The following is a 20,215-nucleotide window of genomic DNA, read 5'->3' as shown; positions in this document are numbered from 1 at the left end:
AATGTATTTTTTTACCATCGCGGCAGTATGCGTTGCGCGGTACTCTTATGCTTTTGTATCATTCTAATCAGATTTGGGTCTTGGCAGAAATCATGGATTCAGCCGCAATGCTGGAAGTTAGCGCTGGCAGGAGACTCGTCCTAGTTCCACCACCAGTAGCGCAAACCGTTTTAACTCCCTCCCAAATACCTCTCCCATTGCGTAAACTCGCAAGCTCTTTAAAATTGATTCGAAGAAAGAATAGAAAGAATATCGGAGCGTGCTTTAACTCGATGTTGAGTAAGCGTGGTGGCAGTTAGCATGTAGGCAAGTCGATTACCTCTCAAACTGCCCGATAACATCGCTCGCTGCATGTTCCGTGCCAATCCGTTTTCTGCTCGGTTTCTCAACTCGGCTTGACGTTTGCCAAACGACCCAAGGTTGCCACCCAAGCTTGCCACAAAACGCCTTTGTCATGGAAACGGGAGATGTGATGGTTTGTGACCAGTACTGCCGTGATAAAGAAAAGCGCTGTAAGAGCTTTCAGACGTTGCATTTTTCCTTCAATGAAAAACGAATTTACCGGGGAAAATGGAGATGTTACATATGTGAGGAATTTCCGATGTGACTGTTTGCTCTTTTGTAAAAGTTCGTGAAAAACGCGATGGTGCCGCACTAGTTTTCTCTGAAATCATCTCCCAAGCTCAAAAAAAGCTCTCAAGTTGAGGCCAAAATGGAGGGGATGCCCCTCGCTATCCTGAGAGTCCACCTATGCATCAAGACAAACCCTCCATGTAAGGATAGGGAGCAAATACATTAGCAGGGTTGCCGTATGCCGTGTTTTCAGTTTTGGAGACCCCAAATAAAGTGGCAGTCCTGTCGATGTATTTGCTCCCTATATTTGCATGGAGAGTTTGTCTTGCGATGTAGAGGTGGACTCTAAGGATAGCGCGGGATATCCCCTCCATGTTGGCCTCAACTTGAGAGTTTTTTTGAAGCTTGGGAGTCGATCTCAGAGAAAACCAGTGGCACCATCGTGTCTCTCGCGAACTTTTACAAAAGCATCAATTTTCAAAGCGCAAATCTTTCACACATGCAACATCTCCATTTCATCTAAAATATAGGAAAATTTCAAGGAAAAAACCATAAGTTTCGTTAAGAGTACATGTTTTGTCCAGGGACCTTTAGCAACTCTCAAATGTCCATATGACGTTTTTCCTTAGCGCGGCAGAGTAGCGAGGCGTGAATGATCGATTGCCGGATATTTCCCCATTCGCGGCCATGGTGATAAATCGATCATTAAGGTGTTCGTTGCGAACACTTTGTTTATCGATCTTTTACAATAAATTTAAACGGCAAATCAATCGATTTATCGCAAAGCACGCCACGCCACTAATTGTGAGTGTCCCCACTGGGGAAAAATTCGATCCTTCAGAAATACCTTTGTTCTGGTCCAGGCAATTAAAGCATTCGGTCATTGGATGGTATCGAACTTTGCTTACTGTGGCCAAAGTCTGTGTCCGTCAAAGTTTTCCGGGAAAGCAAATTTTGGTCGGGAATTCCTGGTAAAGTTCCCGCCCCTAAAAATTTGAAAGTTCCCTCGTTTTCAGCTTCTAAAGTGTTTCAATTAATGACCTTAACAGGTAGTTCATTTTTCAAAAGAAAAATTCAGGAAAGAATGACGGAAATGATTGTGTTGTTATTTGTGTTATCTTTCTCTACTTTCACCTAGAGTCCCTTTATACCCAGAGTTACGACAACTCACTTTTGGTTGGGCCAGGATTGGGCTGAAAGTGGCCTAAAAAAAAATCCAATTCTGATTGGTTCTCGCTCATGGAGGCCGAAACTAGTGCACCAAGATGGCGGTACCTCGTATGTGAACATTAATAATGAAAATATTACCTAATTGTGGTTTATCAAGAGTAAATTGTTATTGCCATCGCTCCAAAATGAAAATAGATTAAGAAATTATTCACAAACCAATCTCATTTTCTTTTTAATTGATCAATTTGTTGATGTTGTTGTTTCTGTGTGACAGACATCGCAGGATTCCTGATCCTTATCCTCCAATATCGTTCGTTTGAGTGCACTAGTTTCGGCCTCCATGGCCAGCCAAGGTCGGCTGCCAGTCAGCTGATAATCGAGTTGTCGTTACTCTGGGTATAAAGGGACTCTACTTTCACCACCAGAATACCATTGACGCAGGAAGAAACATCCACTCTGGCAGCGTCGCCGGGTAAATACCAAAGCCTCTCGTACAAATTGAATGCAAATTGGTTGTTGTGGAGGCAATATGCAGTGAAGTTATCAACAAATCAATTACCGCAAGATTCGAAAAGCTTCCAGCAATCGTTCCCCGTCTCGAAGTTCTAGACTTGTCCGAGTTCAATTGAATCCTAGTTAGGGCTCGCACTGCCGTCCTAAGTAAGAACGCCGTATGAGCAGTGGCGTGGCGTGAATTGCGATATATCGATTGTTTATGCCATTAAACCTATGGTAAAGAATCGATTATTAAGGTGTTCGCTGCAGAACACCCTATTTATCGATCTTTTTCCATAGGTTTAAATGGCATAACAATCGATATATCGCAATTCACGCCACGCCACTGCGTATGAGCCATCAGGCGTTGCCTAATTCCCTTCGACAAATCACGATTTTCCAGGAAAAATTGCCAATATTTCTCCTCCGATTTGCCACTAGATTTCGTTCGTAATTTGATCTAGAGAGACTGTGAATATCAAGGAAGAATATTCATAACATTCCTCAAAAATAAATCTTTTCGGAGAAGAAATTTGGCAGCTTTGTGAATGTCCATGCGGTGTTTTTACTTAGAATGGCAGCGTACGTACGAGACTTGCACCATTCACAGTCGCAAGGCTCTGCTGATTTTCGCCTGCAGCAGCAGTACAGTAGATCAATCTCTACAACTATAAATCTAAATGTATTTACTCGGCGGTATGCAATTTTAATTTTTTTTCTCCTTTTTCCAAAATTATTTTTTTTACACGATCTAAATGGACCTGTCAATCCCTTGATGATTAGAGCAACTGTATTACGGCAGAGAGCGGGAGGGTATTGCCATCTCAATCTTGTAAGAATCACCCATTTTAATAACCGATGACATCGCTCCGCACTCCTTACACGGAGAAAAAAACTTCGTGCGTGGGACCCGAAGTTGAAGTCATATGAGTCTCTGAAGTTTTCGGATCACGTATCTAAAAACTTGAGGTCCAGCTGCCGAAGTTCGGGTCAGACATCGAGGCACTTCGGTAATGTACCGGAGTATTTTTTTTGAGCTTGGGAGTTGATTTCAGAGAAAACCAGTGGCACCATCGTGTTTCTCGCGAACTTTTACACCAGAATAAATTGTCAAATTGCAAATCCCTCACACATGCAACAACTCCATTCCCTTCAGTCGAAAACACTCGCATCTATTTCGCGCATTCTGTTTCCCATGAATTTCACATTACATTCCTCAATTGAGCAGAGCTAAAAAAATAACCATCCGTCCTATTAAGACTCGTATCAACTTTCACCGCTCCGAAAGGCACCCGGTATCGGACTGTTTTTTCCGGCTAATTCGCTACAATCAGAGATACACTTTCGTCCAAACCGCCTCAACTCGATTAGAGAAAACACAACGCCTAGATCACGGACCAAGTGCTGATCTCGGCTAATCCCCGGGAATAGTTGCGGTATGTATCACCTGCAATTAGTAGTGGCGTGGCGTGAACTGCGATACATCGATTGTCATGCCATTTAAACCTATGGAGAAGGATCGGTAAACAGGGTGTTCACAGCGAACACCTCATAATCGATTCTTTACCATAGGTTCAAATGGTATAACAATCGATACATCGCAGTTCACGCCACGCCACTGTATGTATCACCCGCAATTAGCCGGCCGAGAGGTGCGCAGTCGCGAGGAATGTAGCGCGGAGAAATGCCCGAGTAAAAGTGATACATTAATCCTCCCATGTTAAAATATAATAAGTTTACTTCCTAATGAGCCTTGGAGGTCCATTGAAATACATACATTCTACGGTTCATCAGATTAATTGAGACGTTCGATTTCAACGGTTGTCGCGGTGGATTTTCTGGCTCCTTTGTCAGCGCGCGGCGGTTTGCACGTGGTGGACTCAGCGCGCAAAAATCCGCATGCAACGGATGCTGCAATTCCGGGAGATGCATTCCGAGCCTTTGTCTCGCGTTTCTGTGACGTCATCGATGCAAATCCCGCCGGTATGCGAGGATGCGTATCAGGGCCGGATATTAATAAAGGCCATACGGCACATTCCAGCAGGCTGATTGTTGAAATTGAGAGACAAACGGATAATAAGGAGTGTGGAGCGATGCCATCGGTTATTAAAATGGGTGGTTCTTATAGTGGTTCAATAGAAGTGTAAACTGTCTAGCGGCCTTTATGTTTTGAAACGGTTCGTCGTTTCCCGTACGAAGGTATGTAACGCCGCAGAATCGAGTCAATGGGAGAAGTCGGACAAGATTTGGAAACTTTAAAAGCTTATAACTCCATTTATGCAAAACTTTGAGGTTCAAAAAGTAGTTCCATTGGTTTCTCCGTAAAATTTTCTTCTAGATGCACCGCTTATAATTAAAAATGTGGCGAAATAAACATGAAAATTTGCAATTTTAGTTCTAAATTTCATGTCCGACCTCTCTGAATGACTCGATCCACCGTGCGCCGGAAAAGTTAGAAAGCCCCTGTTTTTAAAGTTTTTACATGCTAACACTGGAAAAAAAACACATTGGATCTAGAGTCCAGACTCTTAAAAACATCGACAAGAAAAAAATACTCTTGGTTCAATCAGATTTAAGCTCAAATCAAGAACCAAGCCTCTTAATTTGAGCGGATTTCCTTTTGATTTAAGCTTAAATCCGATTGAATCAAGAGTCCTTTTTCTTGTCAATGTTTTCAAGAGTCCGGACTCTAGATCCAATGTGTTTTTTTTCCAATGAAGAAGTCTGAAACGGCAATACGCTTTACTCCTACTACGTAGGGACTTCAGCCCTGATCAGAGATGGAAAGGACAATTTAATTAAATTTCAAAAGGCTCGAATAAATTTCTCAAAATTTGAAATTTATTGTTTTTTAACGGAATTATAAATTAAAGCTGGTCAAATGGTCTTCGCGGTCGAAGATCTGAGCTTTCGCGCGGCGATGTCCCACTGGCTTTGACCATGGCTGGATGTTGACATTTCGCCGTTCCGCAGTTCCAGGCGGGGGAGGCGCCAGGCCAGACGAGCCCCGCTCCCTCAACCGGAACTAACCTATTTCATTGTCGTCGATCGGAACCGCAGCCCAGCCTCACTCTCACCGTCGTCGGGCGATGACGCGATTTCCGCGTCGGATCCGTGTAAATAATACTCCCACCCGACGCGACGCGACGCGAATTTTATCCCGCTGCACCGGTGAAAGTCATCGCTGCGATGAGTGATCCGAGTTATCGCTTGCTAGGATATCATAGAAGGTCACACGCCTTCTCGCGAATATTTGCTGAGTGTCGAAAGCAGAGACAAGGGACCCTCCTTTGGCCTCTAGGCGACAGGTGGAAGCTTTTACATTCGGGGATTCAACTCTTCCTCATGGACAATTATAAGGGAGCAACAGTTATCACACTTTTTTCGGCTGTTGACCTATACCTTCTTGGTGGATGATGAACTTCGGGTGACGTCAGGAGCCAAACAAGTTTCTCAAACTTCGGTCAGTTTGCGTAACGAAACTCCCGACAAGTTGTCAACCTTCAGATTTTACCTAAACGGAAGTTGCTCTATTGTTGATAAACGTTGGAAATAGACTGAATATCGGCATTGGATAAGGTTATTATTTTTCAACCCCATCGAGCGAGATTTTGATTTCAAACGGAGTTTTGAAGAATAGAACGCTTTCTCTCATTGCGCATCAGCATCAAGACATGTTCATTTCCATCCTTAGCCCATACTGCCTTGCTGAGGAAGAACGCCGTATGAGTATTCTGCTGTTGCCAAATTTCCTTCACTAAAATATTTATGTTTGAGGGAACTGAGGGAAGCTATGGATGTATTTTCTTGAAATTCTAAGATGTTTTAGATTCAATTTTAGACAAAATTGCCTGAAAGTCGGAGGAAAAATATTCAGGATTTTCTCAACGAATTCGATTTTCATTGAAGGAAATATGGCAACGTCTGGAGACTCATACGGCGTTTTTCCTTAGCACGGCAGCATGGTCAACCCTCCCATATCGCCTCGAAAGAGAGGAATGCAAGGCTCGCACCCCGTTCGACAAAAGGAGGAATGCCAAAGAATGGAGAGCAATAAGAATGAAATTAAACAAATATCCACGGACGCGCGCGAGGTGCATTCGAATGGATGCGGCGCGTTATCACGGGCAACGTTCATTTTTCTTCGTCTCCCCCGACGCCCCCCCTTCCCCCTCCCAGGCACGGGTTTACTCCGTTGACAGGGTGAAAAGCCGCCGCGACGACCGCGACGTCGTTAGCATCTTCTTCAAAAGGGACCTCCAAAGACGTCGCGGTACGAGTTTAGTTGCGTCCAGCGGGGGTTTAAGTACCGCATTGGATCATGATGATTCTCATGGAGATTGTACTAATTTGGTTGATCAACCAAGTTCTTTTGATTTGGTTGATCTGACCAGAAAGAAGTAACTAAAAGTAACCGTATACGTGGAAATTTTTAACTGTGTGTTCTTTTAGCAGCGGCAAGCTTAGACATGCTTAAGTTTCTCTTGGCTTCAGATTATGAAGTCGGGAGATTTCAGACTTTCTTAGTATGCATATTGCGATTTTCGTGTTTTGTGTTGTGCCAACCTCAACAAGGAGCAACTCTCTTTTTCGCCCAATACCAACCTCTAAAAGAAGCAGCTCTTTTTCCGCCCATTGCCAACCTCAAAAAGGAACAGCTCTTTCTTTCGCCCAATGCCAACCTCAAAAAGAAGCAGCTTTTCGTTCGCCCTATGCCAACCTCAAAAAGAAGCAGCTCTTTTTTTGCCCAATGCCAACTTCATAGAGAAGCAGCTCTATTTTTCGCCCGGTGCGAACCTCAAGAAGAAGCAGCTCTCTGTTCGCCCCGTGCCAACGTTTCTAGCAGACCCATTCGGGCTTTTCGTCAGCCTCCCAGTGCCTCACGGAAACCCCGCAAAGCTCTCGAGTCTCGACGCGCACGCCGCGTGCATACACCTCCCGCGCCCGCTCAAATTCAAATCATGTGAATTCGGAAGATGAATCCCGTCGATAAACATAACAGTACCGCTCGGGTAGACCGCGGCGATGGCGTCCTTTCAGCGCGCGCCGATCGGAATTCGGCCATTGTGTTGGGTCGCTCACCGGTAGGCATCGTCGGTGCACTCCCGAATTCCACGACCTCCCCGGGGGAGGGGAGGGGGGCGCGTGCCACGGCGCGGCGCACAATGTATCGAGCCAATCAGAGAGGTGGGAGACAACATTCTTGACAAAAACTGTAAATTTTCATGTTTGTTTAATTCGTCAAATTTTAAATTTTCAATGGATGCCCAGGGTGTCTCCAAGTCCGGAATTTCCGGAAAGTCCGGAAATGGTCCTGTTTTTTTAAGGGCGGTCCGGAAGAATTGAAAAAGTACGCAAATTCCGCATGGAGGTCCGGAATTTTTTAATTTTTTCGTCATTTTTGTCGCCATTTGAGGAAAAAATTCAAATTTTTGAAATTCCCGAATTTCGTTGATTGGAGGTGCTGAAAAAGTACGGGATTAGCCTGTTGGGGAGGTACTGAATTTTTTGGGAATGTACTGAAACAATACTGTGAAAGCACTGATTTTTGGCCAGCCTGTTCTGGTAGACATCCTGGATGCCATTTGTACACTGAAGAAAACACGGGCTATATAGACATACCGTCCGTTCCGGGCTCAAAGGCCGAAAATTCCGACTGCTGGAGCCGTAGCTTCGGCCTCTGAACCCAGAGCAATCGAAGCTACGCCTCCAGCAGCCGGAATTTTCGGCCTTGAGCCCGGAACGAACGGTATGTCTATACAGCCCGTAATTGCGGCTCCCACGGCCGGAGTTTTTTTTTCAGTGTAGAAAATTTCACGAGGGACCAATGAAACCACTTTCAGAACCTCAAAGTTTTGTATAAATGGAATAATGAGCTTTAAAGTTTCCAAATTTTTTCCGATTGACTCGATCCACTGTGCGGTGTCGCGTCGTGCGGACGGAATTATCGGGCGCCGAATTTCCGGAATCGTACGGTGATGGTGTGATCGTGATCGCCGGGCGGCCGGGTCCGTGTCGTTGATGCGATGGATCGATTGCGCTTCCATTTAAACCCGTGTAAATGGATCGATCATTACCAATCGATTCTTTGTCGTAGGTTTCAGCGGAGAAGTATCGATATCCGATGGTTTACGTTTCGCAATTGATGTTGTTGTCGTTCCGCTGCGAGGTTCCTACGGGAGCTGTGGGAAATTGTAGGGTTTTTCTGCCAGAGCTGGCAAGCGTGGTCGGTGTACAGTTAACCTGCTGGGTTACTCTTCTCGGGTGAAGATTCGGGAGGTACTTCGGTAGTTCGGGATGGGCGGAGTAAACAAAGAGTTATTCATCGGCACGTGATCACGTCGAGAGACAATATATTTTAGAAATCCCGCACCTATACTGTAAAAGTTACCCTCGGAATTCAACGCTCAGATTTGCGTAATGGGTCTGCTGCAAACTATACACTGGAAAAAGGACACATTGGATCTAGAGTCCAGACTCTTATAACATCGACAAGAAAAAATACTCTTAATTCAATCAGGTTTAAGCTTAAATCAAGAACCAAGCCTCGTAATTTGAGTGGATTTCCTTTTGATTTAAGCGTAAATCTGATTGAATCAAGAGTCCTTTTTCTTGTCAATGTTTTCAAGAGTTTGGACTCTAGATCCAATGTGTTTTTTTTTTTCCAGTGTAGAGCAAAACGAAGAGTTGTTTCAACTTATTGAAAATGGCTCTAGTCTGAAATGAATTTCTAACTTCACAATTTGCGTGAGAAATATGCGTTTTTTTTTAGCTTCCGCGCTTCGAAAAGGATACGAAACATTTTGTAAGTTGTTCCGTCGAACCTTTGCGCACTAGGATGCTACGCAACATTCAACATGGCCGAAAAATTATCGCAAGGGCCATAGGAGATTACGGTCTCTCTAATTACATTCATAAGTCCCTCTCAACCTTTAATATGTACGCAGTTAACTTTGGAAGGTAAAACTTTTCTTAATTCGTGACCTTGATCATTTTCCTGAATGAGTGATGATTTAATATTCATCACAACTGCTGGTTTTCTCACTTTAGTATTCTTCATAAATTTCAGGTTTCTGCTTCACATAATGTAGGAGTGAGTTTGGCACAGAATCAATTATCTAATAAAGACATTAAGAATCATCAAAATTCTGTCCCTCTAATGAGAGGCGTCGGAGGAAGATAAACGTCTCTTTTCCGAAATACCCGTTAGGGCTATCAATAGTGGTCTGAGAGTATATAATCAATTGGCGTTCATCCAAAACCGTGTTGTCGTGTTTTATGTAAAACAGGAATAAAAAAGTCTCTCGGTTTCCCACCTTTTCCACCTGTTTCTCGATCAGTGGCGAGGCAGGCATCATCGACCTTCGATATTATCATATTTGAGGCTGTGTAGAAAAATCGATTATTTGGTGTTCCTTGCAAAAACTCGGATAATCGATTTCCTTCCATACTATTAAATGGTAGACAAATAGATTCATCACAAAGCACGACACTGTTCGCATAGTCACTGTTTGAAATGCTGAGACTACCGTTGACACAATCAATATTCAGAGATCAAAGTTAAGCAAAATTCACACTGAATTTTCCATAAAATAGCTCTCCGTAACTTTAAACCGGAGAATATGTAAAAAAGAAGAAAAGAAAAAAAAGGGCCTAGTACCAAAAGAAAAAGACAGATGATGGCTTACGTCTCCATAAATTTTAACGCGTAAATTATTATCAAGATGAATCTCTTGTTACACCATAAGATGTCAAATTCATTTCCTAGGTCCACCATAACTTTCAACGAATTTGATTGAGTCCCAGCCGAATCCTGTGTTCAAGATACATTCGTCTGTCAATTTCCAGCGTGAGAAATGCAGAGGATAGTTTAGGTATTTTAATGTTCACGTGCAAACTTATAGGCATCGGAATATAGAAGAATTGAGTTTGCTTTCTTTTTTTAAACCAATTTTTGGGCTAGTAAAGTACTCGGAAGTAACAAGAAGGACAGCACTGGAAAAAAGACACATTGGATCTAGAGCCCAGACTCTCAAAAACATCGACAAGAAAAAGTACTCTTGATTCAGTCAGAATCTAGCTTAAATCAAGAACTAAGCCTCTTAATTTAAGCGGATTTCGTTTTGATTCAAGCAAAAATCCGATTGAATCAAGAGTATTTTTTCTTGTCAATGTTTTCAAGAGTCTGGACTCTAGATCCAATGTGTTTTTTTTTTCCAGTGGGTTTCATGAACCGGAAGTAACCTCAAGGACGATTTCAAAAACTGGAATTGACCTAAATCTCGGCTCCAGGAACCGAATGTTGCAAGTGTTATATAGCTTTATTTTCGAAAATTGCCAAACACTCTGTGAAGCGAAAAAACGGTTTCATGGAGCGAATCGAACGAATTATATGAAACAAATTTTGCTCCGGAAGCACGGATTTTACTCCTTTTTACAAAAATCTGGCGACGGACACTACTCGATGACCAGTACGGATTATTCCCACCCGCGGTCCATCCATCATCTCGATAAAACTGTCCTAGGCCTGAAAATTACGCATTTTATACATATAGCCTTGTCATACTTTACGTAGTTAGAGCGAGAAAAAAAGGAACCCAGAGAGAGAACGGAGAATAAAATCGAACCGGTAAACGTTTTTTCGGATGAGCCTTAAGCCCCATTAGAATCTGATTGTGCTGATGCTGGCTGGAACATGAACTTAATCGCTTTTTGAAATTAACGGGGTCGAGATTGAAGCTGAAATCTGAGCTTTTTAAACGGACGATGAGTGGCCGGACGCTGGACACACACGAAGCGACCGAAAGTCGATGATCTATCGTATTGTAATAATCATGTTGGCCGGATCGGCTGATGGGCCTCGTATGTTTTTTGTCGATTTGGTGGAGTGTTGAATGAATTTCTGAATACGGTAACGTATCGGTGATTAATTACTCTTGTGTTCTTTGCGTTGTGTGGTTTTTGTTGGCCGTTGTACTAGGTATGTGGGATTTGGTCTGATTCTGAAAATGAATGTCTTGTTCTTCTCCGATTTGCTTAGCATGTGTAGAATTGATGAATGGCGGCGAAATCCAATTTTTGTGTATATTTAGAATAAGAAGTTGAAAAAATTTAAAACTTCCTCTTTGATTGATTTATCGCAAAATTTTGGACGCAGTCCGGTGGCCCTCTACCTCCCCGAAAAAAAAAATTCACTCATATGAAGCTCAAAAGAGCCCAAAAATCAATGATCAAAGAAGAAGGTTGGTCTGTCACTCTTTCTTAATGATCCGTGTGGGGGAACTTCAAGTTCCGAGGATAGTAACTTGTAATGGACCACCACAAAAGGTGCGAATTTAAGTATTCGGATACATGTTACATTGTAAAAATTTCGAGCAAAACACGATTTACGAAACAAAAATTACTGATATCAACTCCAAATGAAAAATTTGACGCTTTTTGATCCGTAAAAAACTTGAAAATGTCAGGGAACATGACGAAAGTGTCACGGAAAAATTGTTGATTCGCCTTTATTTCCTCCTCAGAATGGATTTGGCGTATTCTGCCTGAAGATTATTTGGACAGCTTTATGCAATAAGGAACTAGGGTCAAATTTTCGATTTTTTTTTTATGATGAATTCCGTATCAGGAGGGTATTTACTTACTATTGAGAAAAAGAAAATCCTCAAAAACAATTTTTATCCCGCTTCAGCGACCCCGCAAAAATTTGCCGTCGCAGGATCACGCGAAGTTCATTTTGCAATTGGGACCTATACTATGGTTCCCTATTGCGTAATGCGAAACTCGGATTTCCCATTTTGCAATTCGGAACTATAGACAGGACGGCATAATGCTTTCTCGGCATTCTCGGCTCCTGTTCGACCGATCTTGCTGATTTTTGGTACCGGGGGTATTTTTCGACGGGAAACTCGAATTTCTGGTCAAATTTTGAAAATTCAGAAATCCAAGATGGCGGATGTGGCCTAAAATGCTATCTCGGCTCCTGTTCGATGGATCTTGCTGATTTTTGGTATCCGGGGGTATTTTTCGACGGGAAACTCGAATTTCTGGTCAAATTTTGAAAATTCAGAAATCCAAGATGGCGGATGTGGCCTAAAATGCTATCTCGGCTCCTGTTCGATGGATCTTGCTGATTTTTGGTACCGGGGGGTATTTTTCGACGGGAAACTCGAATTTCTGGTCAAATTTTGAAAATTCAGAAATCCAAGATGGCGGATGTGGCCTAAAATGCTATCTCGGCTCCTGTTCGATGGATCTTGCTGATTTTTGGTATCCGGGGGTATTTTTCGACGGGAAACTTGAATTTCTGGTCAAATTTTGAAAATCCAAAAATCCAAGATGGCGGATGTGGCCTAAAATGCTATCCCGGCTCTTGTTTGATCGATCTTGCTGATTTTTGGTACCAGGAGGTACCGTAATAGCACACCTAGTCTTAGAGATGTTTTTAAAACGTGTCAATGACACCAAGCCTCATTTCTGAAATGTTTCACGTGATACTTTAAAAACCCGAATGAAGTGTCAAACACGAAGCCACTCTGTGTTCAACACATTCCCATGTCACCACATTTTATGTTTGTGAAACATTTGCAGATTGTGTCACCGAAATGTTTCGAATTCATTTTTTACATATTTCAATGACACAATGGGCAAAGGTCTCCGTTGGCAGTGCATTTTTGACACATTTCTGACACATTTGTAAAACAATGAGCCTTTAACTCAGATTTCCCTCTGATTTTCTAAATGTTTATGATACATTTTCGGTATAATCACTAGAGTCCATGTAGTGTTAAACACGAGCCCACTCTGTGTTGAATACATCCGCATGTCACTACTTCTTAACCGTAAAAAAATTTTCAGACATCTGTTTTAGCAAACGTCGTGGAGGCATTATAGCTATCAAATCAAGTGCCTGGGCGGCCTGATTACAGACTATGCCTAAGGAGAGTATGGAACTATGGGTTCACTCCATCAGTATTAAACTATCAGAGGGATTAGGACGTCCTCACTTTAGAAAAGTATACGCAAAGCATGATGTACGGTTTCAATATTTTAGATAATCCACAACTTATAAGCTCTTATGTAGATAAATGCGATGCATACCAAGAATTTAAAACTATTTTTAACTCTGCATAATTAAATAGCCAAAAAGTAAACCTTGAGACAAAAAAATAAACCAAAATTTGGTAAAATTGGAAAATGAAACGTCAACGCTCTCTGGTGGGTTCAGTTTGATCTAGGAAAATTTTTAGAAAGGTCTGAGAAATGTTTTCAACTTGTGTTCACCAGGTTTTAATGACAATCAAGGCACTGTTTTGTTTAACTGAATTATTCCTGACACATTTCTGAAATAAATTTCCTTACCCTTATGCGTTTAAATTAATTTTATAAATGGTTATGACGTACGATCGCCGCGGATCAATTAAATGAGAGAGATACGAGTATTTCAACTGGAGAGCAATGAGGGAAATCCGTACACGAAAATCTGAGGGCGTTTCAAATACCATTCCGTCACGTTTCATACATAGATTCAACATATAGCTGTACCTTATCAGATTAAAAATACGAAATATCTGCCAGTTGTTTCTGAAACATGTTTTTGAAGGATCTTGGAAACGTTGCTAAATTGTGTCAGAAATATGTCAGGTTTATTTCTCAGAAACTTCGAACTTCCAAGAATTTCTGCAGCAACGTTTTAAATATGTTTTAGAAATGTTTCCAAAATATTTAGTTGATCTCCTTTCCCAACATATCGTACACAAATCTAATATGAATCTGTGCCTGGGTCGTTAAAAAAGAAATTGACACAATTACACATTTTTTCCGATAGATGTCAATAAAGGTTCATTGATTTTCATATACCTAAATTGTGGCAGAAATGTTCCGTAAATATGTTTCAATCATAGGCTTAGCTGTGGCAATGGTTTTGAAATGTTTTTGAAACCTTTCTGATGTAGTTTATTGAACGGACTGCAATAAGTATATTGACAACACATAGCTGACACAATTCTCACACATTTTTCGGTTGGGTTATTTATGCCTTTTTGAAATAAGTTTGAAACGTTTCCAACTTATTTTTAAAAAAGTTTGAATGACCGCAATTAGAAACATTTTCGATTTGTTTTCAATACGTTTCAAAGACACGGCCAACTTGCCCATTTCATGTATTCGTTTTGAAAATTTGTTGGAAACATATGTCAATGACTGATCCGAGATTGACGTAATTTGAAACATTTTAAAAACATTCCATTGTGTAACTGTGCTATTAGGGATTTTGGACGGGAAACTCGAATTTCTGGTCAAATTTTGAAAATTTGAAAATCCAAGATGGCGGATGTGGCCTAAAATGCTATCTCAGGCTGCTCGACCTATCGTGGTGAATCTTGGTTGTATAGGGGGTATTTTTGGCCGGGAAACTCAAATTCCTAGCCGAGTTTCGAAAAATTGAAATTTTTCAAATTTTGACATTGAGCTTTTTCAGTGATTTTTGATTTTTGCGTTTTTTGAAGTATTTACTACGCATAAGCCACAATAATTTTCTCCGATATTTTTCGCATTTCAATCCACGAAAAACAAGTTTGAGGTTGCGTCTTCTGAGCTCCCCTTTAAACGTGTGTCCGAGGAATGAAAGATCCCCCAAGGGATACTTACTCAAGTAAGGTCATTTTCGGCCACATCCGCCATCTTGGATTTTTAAATTTTCAAAATTTGACCTGAAATTCGAGTTTCCCGTCCATAAATACCCCCTGACCCCGAAAATCAGCATGATCGATCGAACAGGAGCCGAGATAGCATTATAGGCCACATCCTTAATCTTGGATTTTCGAATTTTCAAAATTTCACGATTCACGGGTTTGTTGACCTATTCAAGGGTTTATCGATCAATTCACGGATTTTTCGAACGAATCACGGGGTTGTCAATCGATTCACGGATTTGCGGATCGATTCGCTGGTTTTTGATCGATTCACGGTCGTCAATCGAATCAGTGCCGATCAAATCACGTCAATCGGTTCATGTTCTAACTTTTCGATCGATTCATGTCGGTCATGTCGGAATCATAACACCGGTTTTTCAATAATTTGTCGATCGAGTCGGTGTCGATCGATTCATGCTTTCATTTTTTGATCGATTCATGTCAATCAAATCTATAAACCCTCCCGTCCAAATTGCATGTTAATATTTGTCACCATTCTCGAAATATTAGCAAGTCGGTAGGTATCCATATTTTTGGCACACCCTGTTTTTTGTAGAATATCTTTCCGCAGGGACAATGCACTTTCCCCCTTCCTCGTATGATGGAAGGAAGGGGTGTTTTCTCTGTTGGGGTTAACCCTCCAGTTTGTAATAGTGACACCAGGGTCGTCTCCCCTATGCAGTCAGTGCTAAAACAATCTATAGTTCCTAATTGCAAAATGAGCTTCCCCGGATTCTTCATTTTGCAATAAGGAACTATAGCCTTTTTTTGTAATTATTGGCAACAGTGTGATGTTTTTGACAAATCTGTCAACACAGGGTGTTAAAGGAACTCCATAGCTATAAAATGAACCATCAAACCGCAACATTGATCGTTTTGATGAAAAACGCCAATGGTTTTTGCAAAAGTTGCTCTCCTAAAAACCTACCGTTCTGCCTATAGTTCCGAATTGCAAAATGCTATCCATTTTAACTCATGTCTTTTATCATCCGGCGTATTTCCAATGGACTACAAGATAAGGTACAAATTTCAGCATTCTGATACCTGATTCTTAACCAAAATTACACGATGCGCACAACGAAAATTACCGAAATCAACTCCTTCCAAAGAAATTTAATGATTCCTGATGCGTGAATTCAAACCACTTGCTCATGAAAACTCGCAATGCTCTACGCGATTCATATCGCGCGCTAAACGTTATCATGACAATCTCTGCGATATAAAATTCTGGCAACCTCAATCTTGACGCTTCGGCTCAGCTGCAGCAAATTGCTTATAGTTTGAACAACACATGGTGGGAAATGAACATTGCTCGTTTGAGAAGCTCGTTGAAACCGTTATAGTGCGCGATTTGACTCACGTAGAGCTTTGAGTTTCTTGTGAGCGGGCAGTTCAACTTCCTAGCAACCAATGTGAAATAAAAACGCTAATATCTTCGTTAGGAGTTGGTTTCAGTAATTTTCGTTGCGCGAATCGTGTTCTGCGTAAAATTTTGGTGAGAAAACACGTATCAGAATGCTTAAATTCGTACCTTGTCTATCACCGGGAAAAAAACACATTGGATCTCGAGTCCAGACTCTTGAAAACATTGACACGAAATAATATACTCTTGGTTCCATCGGATTTTTGCTTGAATCAAAACGAAATCCGCTTAAATTAAGAGGCTTGGTACTTGATTCAAGCTAGATTCTGATTGAATCAAGAGCACTTTTTCTTGTCGATGTTTTTAAGAGTCTGGACTCTAGATCCAATGTGTTTTTTTTTTTTTTTTCCAGTGATTGGTCCATTCTCAAGGAATTTAGTTTCTAGATTTTTGTGGCAAATCCTGACTTCGATCCCCCCCCCCCCTCCCCGCTGCACCATCAGAAAGACATACTTGTCAAGAATTCCATTTAAATCCGCGGAGTATGACGTCACTTCAAGACCCAGACGCTAGCCAATGCGTGGGCGACGAGGGCGCGAGCGCGTGTCGTCGACCTTGAGACTTGACCACGGTTCGGTGCCCGCGGTCGCGGTCCAAGAAGGAATCGGGATCCTCCGAGGATCTCGGACCCTTAATGAGCCCCTTGTCCTCCAACTTCGCCTCAACCTCGAGACGATGACGTCAGGGGCGAGGTGTGAACGATCGATTATCGATACTTTCCGATTGGAAGCTATGGTAAAGAATCGACAATTTACGATGTTCGTTGCGGATATCCTGTCTATCGATCCTTTCGTGTAGGGTTGAAAGGCAGATCAATCGATTTATCGCAAAAGATGACGGGAGAGCCGGAGAGTTCTTCCCTGTTTTGGATCGACCGCAACGATGTTACGGTAAAGGAGGGCGGATGAGTCTACAGATTTTCATGGCCTCGAGACGAGAGGGAGCCGAGTTGCTGTACTGACCCGATTTGTAATTGTGTCTGTACAGTATACCGAGCACCTATAGGGAGAGAACGGACAAGTCGATAATCTTGAGGTTAGGTCACGGAGCTTTTAGGGCCTTAAAAAGATGGCAATCTAACTCGAAAGTTCCTGGTGCTGGACTCGAAACTTTCGGCCTCAGAGCCCGGAACGCGGATGGTATGTCTATTTGGTCCATATGTACGGTAGGGTGGAGCGTTTTTGGGCTTTTTTTTCTTTTGAAAATGGACGTAGCACAAAAGTGGCGAAATGGTCCAAAAATAACGTCTGAATATTCCTGAATTTTTTCGTCAACGTTTAGGCCTCCCGGATTGACGTTGACGTCAAAATTAGCGGAAAATCCAGGTTTTTGACGATAACTTGGCAACAATGGCAAATACGACAAAAGTGCATAGAATCAAAGTTGTTTTACTCGTCAAAGAGTCAATGCAAAATGTTTAATAGTGCCACAACAGTGGGTTTGACAACCAGAAACTACGAAACTTCAACGATTGCTGCGGGCATTGGTGTGCACGCAATGTGTGAAGTATCCAGCCAGTCTTGCGGGCGCTGATACGAGTTTGGCGCCGGATGCGCAATGCGTGAAGTATTCAGGCAGGCAGGCAGGCGCTTATATATGCGTTCAGCGCTGGCCACACTCCGCAACGGCTTCTACGGCCAAATTTTTTTTTTGGTTTTTTTTTGAGATTTTTTTTTTGGGGATTTTTTTTTTTTTTTTTTTTTTTCAATGCAGGTACCTTAATAATCGATTCTCTACCATAGCATCAAATGGGGAAATATCGATACTCGATTATTCTCAGCTCGCCACTGCATCTGAAATTCGACCAGCGCCGAGCTAATCACAGCTCATCGGATTCGAGTTTCGGGACTCCGGGGCCAATTTTCATTGCGGCACGCACTCCGACTCACCTCGCACCTCGGCGAGCGGATTCACGCGCCCAATTCTGACGAGACCGTTCGTTGGTGGACATAGGAGCCGCTCGCTGGATCTCGCGATCGCTCGCGATGGGGCCGGATAATCGCGGAGTGTGGATCTCGCGCGGCCGCCTAGAACGGCACGCGCCCGACGTGAGACGTGCTGATCTAGACGCCTCGACGCCTCGACGCCTCTCGCTACCGAGACCAGACCGTCCTCAGTTCGTCCAGTCGCGCAGTGGACTCGTATTCCACGTTGATCGTCTCTCCTGGGCAAATGTTGATTTTTCAGGGAACATTGAAAAATCAAAAGTTAGGGGCCGTCCACAAAGTACACTGTAGAAAAACTCCGCCCCTGCGGCCCGCTTATCGAATAACCATGTCGGCCCGACAAGACAAGACATAGCTTCGTAAACCCCTCCAAAACATTAACGCTTGCCTGGATCGTGCAAGTGAGGAAGTTCAATTTTTCTTTAATCCTAAAAATCTGATTTTCTCGTTTTTCTCTCCTCTCCTTTCTCTTTTCTCTCCCCTCACATTTCATTTCCTCGTTCGTCTCCTCATCCTCTTTTGCCCTCATCATCATTTTCTCTTCCCTACACCTCCTCCTCTTCACCCTTCACTTATGTTACGCTTCGGCTTCATCTTCCTGCGCTCCTTACCCCTTCTATTCCTCCATCCCTTTCGCCTTCCTCCTCTACTTCTCTTCCGTCCTCGTTTCCTCTACCCTCTCTCCCGTCGTTCATATCATTTTGTTTACTTATTTAATTCCTCGTTCCTTCCATTTCTCTTCCTTCTTCCTCCTCTTCTTTCCATTCTAATCCTCTCTCTTCCTTTTATCCTCCTTCCCTTTCGACTCTTTCTTCCTTTTGCTCCTCCAGTATGCGTGAGTTGACTCGGGGCGTGTGTGTCGGAATGAAAATTGGCCTCTGAGATCCGGAACCCAGAGTCGAAGAGCTGTGCTGCCTTGCCGAAGAAAGTGACGTATGAACCTTAGAGAGTTGCCAAATTTCCCTCGATAAAATGTTTATTTTTGAGAAAAGTCATGATACTTTTTCCCTAAACTTTTCAGAAACTATAGGTGAAATTGCGAACAAAATTACCCGAGAAATTGGAAGAAAAATATTCACAAATTTCCCCAAAATTCGTGATTTACCGAAGGAAATTTGGCATCACCTGAAGGTTCATACGCCGTTTTTCCTTAGCGCGGCAGAGTGAGCAGGGAGTAGTGATTAGCACCGGCCAAATTCTAGGTATGAAATGATCAGTTGATTGAGAGATTCGAGGATTCGGGTATGATGTCAATTTTGATGAAAGTGGCCTTTCTCCGTCACTGCATTTCTGTTGAAAGGCGTGTTCTCGTATCTGTACCCTCCTACACGCATGCAAGAAACAGTGGTGTGGTGTGCTTTGCTATATATCGATTGGTCTGCCTTTTAAACCTATAGAAAAGTATCGATAGACAGGATGTTCGCAGCGAACACCTTAATAATCGATTATTCACCACAGCTTCAAATAGGGAAATATCGATAGATCGAAAAGCACGCCACGCCATCGGAAAGTATCGTGACCTAGCGGTAGCATCGGTTCCTGAATCAAGTTCCAAATTAAATTGCCGAGCAGAGGTGTGAAACTCGAAAAGCGGGGGCCCACAATTATCTTGAGCTGAGCAGAAAATGATCAACCTACTTTTCGAGTAATCGTTGACCTCAGAGTAGTCTTGAGCTTAACTAGTCTCTTATTATTCTCGTCAAAACCTCAAAGTTGAAAAAAAAATAGTCAGTTTATGCTTTATGAAATAGCAGTTTTAAATGCTTGCATGATTTCTTCAAGCACTGTGCACTAGGTGCCAGTCGAAAAAAATGAGTAATTTCAGCAGTTGAATCATTCGTCTTGAAAGATTTGGAATGCGTCCAGTGTTTTTTTCGCACAAAAATTGCCACACTTTCAACATACATTTCGTCGTT

At 42.4% G+C, this 20,215-nt stretch overlaps 1 protein-coding gene across 2 annotated transcripts in view; it reads left to right on the top strand.

Annotated features, from left to right (window-relative positions):
• ec (ubiquitin specific peptidase echinus) overlaps positions 1 to 20,215 on the top strand; it is a 393,787-nt gene that overhangs the window by 39,935 nt on the left and 333,637 nt on the right. The gene's annotated exons all lie outside the window — the stretch shown is intronic.

Source organism: Bemisia tabaci, chromosome 9 (genome assembly GCF_918797505.1).
Source record: "Bemisia tabaci chromosome 9, PGI_BMITA_v3".
Lineage (NCBI taxonomy): Eukaryota > Metazoa > Arthropoda > Insecta > Hemiptera > Aleyrodidae > Bemisia > Bemisia tabaci.
Note: the sequence above shows the minus strand (reverse complement) of the source record. Positions and strands in the feature narration are given on the sequence as shown.